The 10,775-nt window shown below is 46.3% G+C and overlaps 1 protein-coding gene across 1 annotated transcript in view; it reads right to left on the reverse strand.

Annotated features, from left to right (window-relative positions):
- The window catches only part of LOC124777047 (SET domain-containing protein SmydA-8-like), a 267,705-nt gene extending 264,195 nt beyond the window's left edge, over positions 1-3,510 (reverse strand). Inside the window, exon 1 of the mRNA XM_047252314.1 lies at positions 3,453-3,510. The gene's annotated coding sequence lies outside the window, so the exon portion shown is untranslated. The remainder of the gene's footprint in view (positions 1-3,452) is intronic.
- Positions 3,511-10,775: the final 7,265 nt, after the last annotated feature.

A 10,775-nucleotide genomic window follows, 5' to 3' on the forward strand; every position in this document is an offset into this window, starting at 1 on the left:
GGCATTCACTTTTAATGTGCTGTAATTCTTTTATAAACTAACAAAAATTACTCTATGAAGTTAAGATTTTTATAAATGTGAAGACACGTTCCAATGTACAACACGGTTTTGTACCTACGAACAAATATTCCATTGAAATTAAAAAGCGTTGTAGTCCAGAAAATTTGTGAGTACTGTATTTAACTGTCTAATTGTTACATTAATACTCTACTAAACACCAGTAATCAGTGAGTATAATAAAATTAAATAAAAGTGTCATCAAAAACCAGTTACAAAATAAAAACATTCAGATATAGAAGCTATTGGAAACTAACATCACTTTGCATTTCCAAGAACAGAAAGATTGTTGAGACATTAAAGAAACTCAGTTTATTTGCGAGTATCACATGTTCCGTTGTATAAGAATTTCTTCTGTTTCAAAGCACAAGATGGTGCATGAGCGACGAAGTATGTCTTAATTGTCTATGATTTATATACACAATTCTAAAAATATGTATACAGCCTTTTACTCTCCATACAATTCTGTAACTGAAGAAGTAGCAATTTTTCTGAATAGCTATAGTATATTACGCGTCATCTGTAGAAGCTGGACAGAAATATGGAAACAGCAGAAACACACACCTCATTAACACGACTAATACGGAGTACGAAACCAGGTGGCATTCAGAACAGCTTCCAATCATCTCGGAATCGATAAACGAGGTCCTGTTTGGTTTTCAAGGAAATTTTGTGCTGTCCTTCCTGCAATGCTGTGGCATGAGCAGGTAACCGTGAAGAAGGTTGGTAGCGATCACGTACTCTACTCTCCGAAGTAGGCCAGATACGCTGAATAATACTGAGAACTGGTGAATATGGTGGCCAGGGCAGATGCCACTATTCATCTCATTGCTTCTCAGTCCTGGACGATGTATGTTGTGAGAACAGGGCTGTCGTCCAGAATGAGATTTTCACTCTGCAGTGGAGTGTGCGCGCTGATATGACACTTCCTGGCAGATTAAATCGTTCAGATGACTCTGCGCACTACGGGACTTAACATCTTAGGTCATCAGTCCACTAGAACTTAGAACTACTTAAACCTAACTAACCTAAGGACATCACACATATCCATGCCCGACGCAGGATTCGAACCTGCGACCGTAGCAGCCCGCGGTTCCGGACTGCAGCGCCTAGAACCATACGGCCACCGCGGCCGGCCCCGGCAGATTAAAACTGTGTGCCGGACCAAGACTCGAACTCGGCACCTTTGCATTTCTCTGGCAAGTGCTCTACCAACTGAGGAAGGTAGGAGACGAGGTACTGGCGGAAGTAAAGCTGTGAGGAGGGGGCGTGAGTGGTTTTTGGGTAGCTCAGATGGTAGAGCGCTTGCCCGCGAAAGGAAAACCGATGTAACGCGCTGATAACTACACAGAACACTGTTGTGTCCGCGGCTGACTATTGCAACGTGTTGAACACACTGTAAAAGTGCCGTCCGTAATCGAATACAACAGCGCAGTCTGCAGAGTCTGCTATCATCTGCATTTATTTCCAAGCATGCAATTATCGAGGTGAAAATTCCTGGCAGATTTAAACTGTGTGCCGGACCGAGACTCGAACTCGCGACCTTTGCCTTTCGCGCGCATGTGCTCTACCATCTGAGCTACCGAAGCACGACTCATGCCCCGTCCTCACAGCTTTACTTCTGCCAGTACCTCGTCTCCTACCTTCCAACCTCAACAGAGGCTCTCCTGCGAACCTTGCAGAACTAGTACTCCTGAAAGAAATGGCTCTGAGCACTATGGGACTCAACTTCTAAGGTCATTATTCCCCTAGAACTTAGAACTAATTTAACGTAACTAACCTAAAGACATCACACACATCCATGCCCGAGGCAGGATTCGAACCTGCGACCGTAGTGGTCTTGCGGTTCCAGACTGCAGCGCCTAGAACCGAACGGCCACTTCGGCCGGCCTTGAAAGAAAGGATATTGCGGAGACATGACTTAGCCACAGCCTGGGAGATGTTTCCAGAATGAGATTTTCACTTTGCAGTGAAACTTCCTGACAGATTAAAACTGTGTGCCGGACCGAGACTCGAACTCGGGACCTTTGCCTTTCGCGGGCTAGTGCTCTACCAACTGAGCTACCCAAGCACGAGTCACGCCCCCTCCTCACAGCTTTACTTCTACCAGTACCTCGTCTCCTACCTTGGTAGAGCATTTGCCCGCGAAAGGCAAAGGTTCTGAGTTCGAGTCCCTGCCCGGCACACAGTTTTAATCTGCCAGGAAGTTTCATATCACCGCACACTCCGCTGCAGAGTGAAAATCTCGTTCTGGAATTATCGAGGTGTTCCCATATCTTTGTCTGACCCCTGTAATGTGTAGAACACGCTACATTTACAAATACGGCACGAGACACAACCTCGTGTGTAACACCAATACAAGCTGTAGAGAATGGCAGAAACTGCTTGTTTAGTTCTCTAGTGCGAGTTTCTTCATGTGATTTTTGAACTCAACCAGCAGCGTGAAGAACCGACGTAGGTAAACTGTCCTCTATGTGCAACACTCTGCCCTTTATACAGCGTAGTCAGAAACAGTGTGAAAAGCTTGCGAGGGAATTGTAGGGTAGGATGTGCCGAGAAATAATTATTAAGAAAAATATTCGTTGCACTGCGCCGTTTCCGAGCTGATTAGGTGCTTCTCGCGCAAATTCAAGTGGGTCGCCACAGATGGTGTCGCCATACGTGTTCTCCGTTTGGTTTCCTAAACTGAAAAAGAGAGTGATACAAATATTGCACATGGGACGTCATTAGGATCAAAAATTGTTCAAATGGCTCTGAGCACTATGGGACTTAACTTCTAAGGTCATGAGTCCCCAAGAACTTAGAACTACTTAAACCTAACTAACCTAAGGACATCACACACAACCATGCTCGAGGCAGGATTCGAACCTGCGACCGTAGCGGTCACGCGGTTCCAGACTGTAGCGCCTAGAACCGCTTGGTCACCCCGGCCGGCGCAGTAAGGATCGCTATGAGAACAACTGACACTAATTGTCTCTGGCGGGCCGCTGGAACTTTGGAGCGTAACGGCCTGATTGAATAATTTCAATGCTAATTAACTCGGAAACGGCGCAACGTATCAAAATTTTCTAGACAGTTATTTCACAGCACAAATGACCATGTAACAGCCTTACAAGCTCTTCAAACTTTTTATATTGTACAATTAGATTTTGAATTAAAATTTGCCGTTTTTATTGTAACTAATTGCATCGCACAATTGTGTTTTACGTTCTGTAATGAAGCCTCATGAAGTCCTGTTTGTGTCATAATGCCACACTATCGTATCCTGCGAAATGAGCTTTTCCTGAAAACAATAAAATAAACAAATGACATTAGCGGGCGGCGTCCATGTCGCCACGACAGGCCGTGTAGGTACTGTGTGGTGTGTTGTGGTGTGGCGTTCACCGCAGCCTCACCTGTTGCGTGTGCCGTGCGGTGGCGGCGCGGGACTCCGGGGTGGCGGCGCGGTGTCGGCCGAGCAGCGAGCGGCGACTGGCGGCCGGCGCTCCTGCCGGGCTATTTATACGGCCGCAGCCTCTCAGGAGGACCGCAGAAATAGACGGAGACAACGGGAAGAGCCGTTGTCATCGGCGACGGGGACGTCGCGGCCCACCCGTCCGCAACCCCTCTGCCGACCCTCTGCTGCCTCTGCAACCTGCGTCCTACCGTGGGACACTGAAGATGTATGGTTTGTGGGGCGCCCAACTGCCCGGTCATATGCGCCCGTACAAAGTCCCAATTTTTTCTCAGTCCGGTTTCTACACAATCCAATCTAGCCACTGTCACAAATGATGATGATCATCATCATTATCATTAAATGATAAGAACAACACAAACACCCAGTACCCGGGCACAGAAAACTCCAATCGGGCAGGTAATCGAACATACGACCCGTTGATCCAGAGGCAGCAATGCTTACCCACTAGACCTACGAGCTGCTGACCCGTGGGACACTGAAACGAAAGTTGATGGAAGCCTACCGAGTCCACCATTTTTGCCCGACTTTAAGTGTTTCTTGCTCCGCAACATGCCACTGTCGTTTTTTGCACTAACGCGAAAATCAGTCAGTTCGTCACCCACTTCGAGCCAAACGCCGATTACAGCAGGTACATTACTGCCCATTAAAATTGCTACACCACGAAGATGACGTGCTACAGACGCGAAATTTAACCGACAGGAAGAAGATGCTGTGATATGGAAATGATTAGCTTTTCAGAGCATTCACACAAGGTTGGCACTAGTGGCGACACCTACAACGTGCTGACATCAGGAAAGTTTCCAACCGATTTCTCATACACAAACGGCAGTTGACCGGAGTTGCCTGGTGAAACATTGTTGTGATGCCTCGTGTAAGGAGGAGAAATGCGTACCATCACGTTTCCGACTTTGATAAAGCTCGGATTGTAGTCTATCGCGATTGCGGTTTATCTTATCGCGACATAGCTGCTCGCGTTGAGCGAGATCCAATGACTGTTAGCAGAATATGGAATCGGTGGGTTCAGGAGGGTAATACGGAACGCCGTGCTGGATCCCAACGGCCTCGTATCACTAGCAGCCGAGATGACAGGTATCTTATCCGCATGGCTGTAACGGGTCGTGTAGCCACGTCTCCATTCCTGAGTCAACAGATGGGGACGTTTGCAAGACAACAACCATCTGCACGAACAGTTCGACGACGTTTGCAGCAGCATGGACTATCAGCTCGGATACCGTGGCTGCGGTTACCCTTGACGCTGCATCACAGACAGGAGCGCCTGCGATGGTGTACTCAACGACGAACCTGGGTGCACGAATGGCAAAACATCATTTTTTCGGATGAATCCAGGTCGTGTTTACAGCATCATGATGGTCGCATCCGTGTTTGGCGACATCGCGGAGAACGCACATTGGAAGCTTGTATTCGTCATCGCCATACTGGCGTATCACCCGGCGTGATGGTATGGGGTGCCATTGGTTACACGTCTCGGTCACCTCTTGTTCGCATGAACAGCACTTTGAACAGTGGACGTTGCATTTCAGATGTGTTACGACCCGTGGCTCTACCCTTCATTCGATCCCTGCGAAACCCTACATTTCAGCAGGATAATGCACGACCGCATGTTGCAGGTCTTGTACGGGCCTTTCTGGATACAGAAAATGTTCGACTGCTTCCCTGGCCAGCAAATTCTCCAGATCTCTCACCTATTGAAAACGTCTGGTCAATGATGGCGAGCAACTGGCTTGTCACAATACGCCAGTCACTACTCTTGATGAACTGTGGTATCGTGTTGCAGCTGCATGGGCAGCTGTACCTGTAGACGTCATCCAAGCTCTGTTTGACTCAACGCCCAGGCGTATCAAGGCCGTTATTACGGCCAGAGGTGGTTGTTCTGGGTACTGATTTCTCAGGATCTATACACCCAAATTGCGTGAAAATGTAATCACATGTCAGTTCTAGTATAATATATTTGTCCAATGAATACCCGTTTATCATCTACATATCTTCTTGGTGTAGCAGTTTTAATGGCCAGTAGTGTACCTCGCGTAGTAGCACGCCAGCTTATTTTATTCGTTTAATCAACGTTCTTCTGACCTAGTGCAAAAAAAGCCCTTCTGGTGTAAATCATTGTCTGTCAACAAAAAGTGAAGCACTAATAAGGGAATGAGGAAACGAAATGAAACCTCTTGGGCTGAGAGGGTATCAGTGCGCATGCGACAAAACGTAGCGCGTAAAACAGGATTTTACTGGGCTTCATAACAGGAATCGTCAGCGACAGCCCCGGACATTTGCACAAGCCCCGCCCATTTACCCCCTTCCACACCTACCCGTATAACAGGAAACGTTAGTGACAGCCCCGGACATTTGCACAAGCCACGCCCATTTACCCCCCTGTTTTTGTTCGTCGTTTTTTGTTTTACCGCGGTTGTTCATAATAGCAGTGTTGTGCTGTTAGTACTTCTCAGCAGTTTGTGTAATACTGTCAAAATGAAACATAGATATGCACTCTCAATAAAGTTATCATACCCAAGGTACCTAATCTTGATTGTTGTGGCCAACTGTTGTCAAAACTGATATCTGACAGACATTAAAGTACAATAAGATGTGTTGGAATGACACTGACTAAATTATGTACGTATGTTTAACAATAGGCAGCTCTAAAGCTCTCAAACACTGAAGAAGAACTCAAAGTAATCTCGTGTCTGCTATAAGCAAGCAGTCATAAGAGTGCACAAGTAAAAATTCACCCATTACACAGGCAAATATTAGTGAAGAATGTCACTGTATAAATATCTGACTGCTTGCATAACGCATTTCTACATTATCCCACTCTTATATTCTTTAGTCTTAATGAGTAATCAGAAACAAACCAAGACATCGACTTTGCCTTGTTTATGCACAACATTGACTTTAGACAATCGAGATAATGGACAGCGTCCTTGGCGATACTACCAATTGATATTTCCCAACAGAATTTCTTACACTACGCTAGGTGACGGAAATTTGCGCTCACTGCAGTTACCAAATATCAGATTTTTTTGATATAGTGCAGATGAAAACTCATGAAATAAAAAAGACAGTGTGGATACAATTTTTATTTTTCTTTCTTATTGATGATTTTTCAACTCGCATATTCAATGAACCTATTTCCCATTCTTCTCACAATGGTACCGGAAAAACTGTAATTCGTACTAACTACTGATTTTCTCCCTTTTTATGACTGGCGTATCTGTGATACGAACAACTTTGATGTTGTAACATGCGGCAGACCATGTGTGGAGCTTAGGATATGGATTGGTGTGGAGGGTGGGGGGGGGGGAGGGGATTGGGCGGGACTTGTGCACCGTCCGGGGCTGTCGCTAACGTTACGTGTTCATAACTCGCGTTCTATTGTTGACAGATATTTAGGATTAACTGTTCTCGACAGCCGTTGGTTCAAAAGGCTCTGAGCACTATGGGACTCAACTACTGAGGTCATTAGTCCCCTAGAACTTAGAACTAGGTAAACCTAACTAACCTAAGGACATCACAAACAACCATGCCCGAGGCAGGATTCGAACCTGCGACCGTAGCGGTCTTGCGGTTCCAGACTGCAGCGCCTTTAACCGCACGGCCACTTCGGCCGGCGACAGCCGTTGGCCGAGGGAACATTTGTATACCAAAGTGAAGGGTCATCTTACTGTAACAATCTTACAGTGCACACTTCATCCAGCTTAGATCATCATCATCATTTGCTGGGGTCTTTGTCCGACAGCAACGCGGGGTCGGCCTTGTTACTATGGATTTTGGCGATGTGGGTGTCGGAGGGTGCCCGGATGACCTTCCTGTCGCCACCCCGTACACCCCGGGATGGAATTAGTGTACCCCAACTGTCTGCGTCTAGCGTTAGCTATGAAATAGTGCTAACGTTTTTCAAATGTCTGCGAGTCATGTAACTGGGGTGGCACATGAGGACCAGCACGGTATTTACCTAGTGGGATGTGGAAAACCGCATAAAAACCACATCCAGGCTGGCCAGCACACCGACCCTCGTCGTTAATCCGCTGGGTGGATTCGATCTGGAGCCAGCGCGCCTACCTGAGTCCAGGAAGCAGCGCATTAGCGCTCTCAGCTGACCTGGTGGGTCTCGTCCAGCTTAGATAAATGTAGTCAATCGATTGATTCTTTTTGCCTTAGATGTGGTCTACGGTGACCCTTAGGGGGCCTATAGCAGCACCATTTAGTTCATGGGCGGGTCCTGAGAAAATCTCATAAAGGTGTCTTTCCCCATTTTTTCGTCGTCAGCACCAAATATCTAAGTAGCTAACAACAGCAAATTGCTCAAATTTTAACTGTACAATTTCTCCGCTCTCATATAAAAATGACATATTCCCGTGTTCAAACATCTTTATCCGGCATCAAGAAACACCCCAAAAAATTAGTTTTTGGGTACCAAATCCGAGTCGCGGATTTCAGGACGGCTATTCAAACCTAATGGCTACAATTATTAGAATATATTTCTAAGATCTCGATCTCGAACAGCCTTCAAAATTTTCTTGATCTCATTATCCATTTCCGAGATACAGAGCCTCAAATTTACGCCACTTCTACACATAAAATACTCAGCCAAAATCCGGTGTGACGCGAAAACGTAATTTATAGAGTGACATAACACGGTGAAATATGCTGTAAAGTGTCTTCGTTACCATCAGAACGTTTATGGGGACCCCATGTTGTAGTACTGAAGTACATGAAAACCTCTTTGCACGTGAAATCTGGTCTGAGGAGTGAACTAGTTTGGCTTTATTTCAATTTCACGTAAGTTAACTAACAAAATTTTACTGACTTATCAAAGTTGTTTTGTTATAAATGACATGCCGTGCAATAGGAGTGAAAAGAAGGGAACCAGCGGAAAAATGCTCCTATCGGAGCACAAAAAAGGCAAATATGATCCTGTTTAAAAGACTCCGACTGAAAAGAGGGGTAGCAGCTACCTCATTCTACCCTCCTCAGCACGCTCAGAACGCTCTCTCACACGGTACACGGCTTGCCCGTATCTTTCACAGTGGTAACTCATCATTTGACACCGTTCACGCCCCTTATATACCCTGCCAGGCCAGGTACTAACACTAAGCCGGAACATCACTAATTCACTCTGGTGATGGTTTCGTCATACAGAGTTGCAAATCTGGTCATGTACTTATCTCCTGACGGTGTGTACTTGTACAAAGCTATACGGGCATCTGACCATGTCTGCTGGATGCTTCACTTCTCACGTCACGCAGTGTATTTTCCCGTATTTCACACTAAGAAATGCATAGTACTCGAATACAACAGCAAAATAGAGCCAAAAAATCAGTTCAAAGCGCGTGAATACCGGGAAAAAGAAAAAGCAGATGGTAAATGTAGGTGTATGCTAAATCAGACGAAGGGAATAAACTAGGACAATGTGCCGTATAAATACACACATCAAAAGTTTTGCATCACCCCGATTCACAGAACTCCTGAAGATAGACGTTGACTGTGGATACTGTATCACAGACACAGTCCCTTTGACTCTTTAGAGATGTCACTAAACCCGACCATTGATGTAAACAACCTTGCATGATCAGCGCCTATTAGACTGAGGGGGTCCGACAGTCAATCAGTTCCAGTCATTCCACCAGGAAGGAGGTCACGGCTCGTGTTGTCTCTAATTCATCCATGTCTAGACGGTCAATATCGCAGTTCGATCGCGTCCGCATTGTTACTTTGTGCCAGGAAGGGCTCTCAACAACGGAATGTCCAGGCGTCTCGGAGTGAACCAAATCGATGTTGTTCGGGCATGGAAGAGATACAGACAGACAGGAACTGTCGATGACATGCTCGCTCAGGCTGCCCAAGCGCTACTACTTCAGTGGATGACCGCTAACTACGGATTATGGCTAGGAGGAACTGTGACAGCAACGCCACCATGCTGAATGATGCTTTTCGTGCCACCATAGGACGTCGTGTTACGACTCAAACGGTGCGCAATAGGCTGCACGATGCGCACCTTCACTCCCGACGTCCATGGTGAGGTCCATCTTTGCAACCACGACACCATGCAGCGCGACACAGATGGGCCTAACAACATGCCGAATGGATACCGCTTAGGACTGGCATCACGTTCTCTTCACTGATAAGTGTCGCATATGCCTTCAACCAGACAATCGTTGTGTTTGGAGGCAAGCCGGTCAGGCCGAACGCCTTAGACCCACAATCCAGCGAGTGCAGCAAGGTGGAGGCTCCCTGCTGTTTTGGGGTTGCATTATGTGGGGCCGACGTACGCCGCTGGTGGTCATGGAAGGCGCCGTAACGGCTGTACGATACGTGAATGCCATCCTCCGACCGATAGTACAACCATATCAGCCCCACATTGGCGAGGTATTTGTAATCATGGACGACCATTCGCGCCCTCATCGTGCACATCTTGTGAATGACTTCCTTAAGGATAACGACATCGCTCGACTAGACTGACCAACATGTTCTCCAGACATGAACCATATCGAACATGGCTAGCATAGATGGAAAAGGGCTGTTCATGGTCGACGTGACCCATCTACCACTCTGAGGGATCTATGCTGAATCGCCGTTGATGAGTGGGACAATATGAACCAATAGTGCCACGACGAATACAGGAATGCATCAATGCAAGAGGACTTGCTACTGGGCATAAGAGGTACCAGTGCGTACAGCAATCTGGACCACCACCTCTGAAGGTCTAGTTTTATGGTGGTACAATATGTACTGTGTGGATCTCATGAGCGATAAAAAGGGCGGAAATGATGTTTATGTTGATCTCTATTCCAGTTTCTGTACAGGTTCCGGAACTCTCGGAGCCGAGGTGATGCAAAACGTTTTGATGTGTGTATATAGAGTAACACTCTTAAAATAGTTATAATCGAATCCTGAGTGTTCACTGAAGGTGGCACTGTCAAAATACCCATATTTAAAATAAATACGAAATTTATTGTAATACACATAAACACCTTCTCCGACAGAAATTAGTTTTGAACACAATGATTAAAAATACGTCGCTTCTTGAATACTGAAAGACAAAATGTTAAAGTCCCGGTGAGATGGATAAAAGTTTAAGTCTGCCATGATACCGATGAAGAAAAAAGACAAATATGCTGGTGCGGAGTTGGAGGCCATGTCTCTTTGGAGTAGAGACCAATAGCTGTCAGCTCCTGGGGCCGATGGTCGTAGCAGCGGCTCTGGAGCGAGACTGTGGTTGTGGGATTGCTTTCGTTTGATCCAG

This window comes from Schistocerca piceifrons, chromosome 2, assembly GCF_021461385.2.
Source record: "Schistocerca piceifrons isolate TAMUIC-IGC-003096 chromosome 2, iqSchPice1.1, whole genome shotgun sequence".
Taxonomy (NCBI): Eukaryota; Metazoa; Arthropoda; class Insecta; order Orthoptera; family Acrididae; genus Schistocerca; species Schistocerca piceifrons.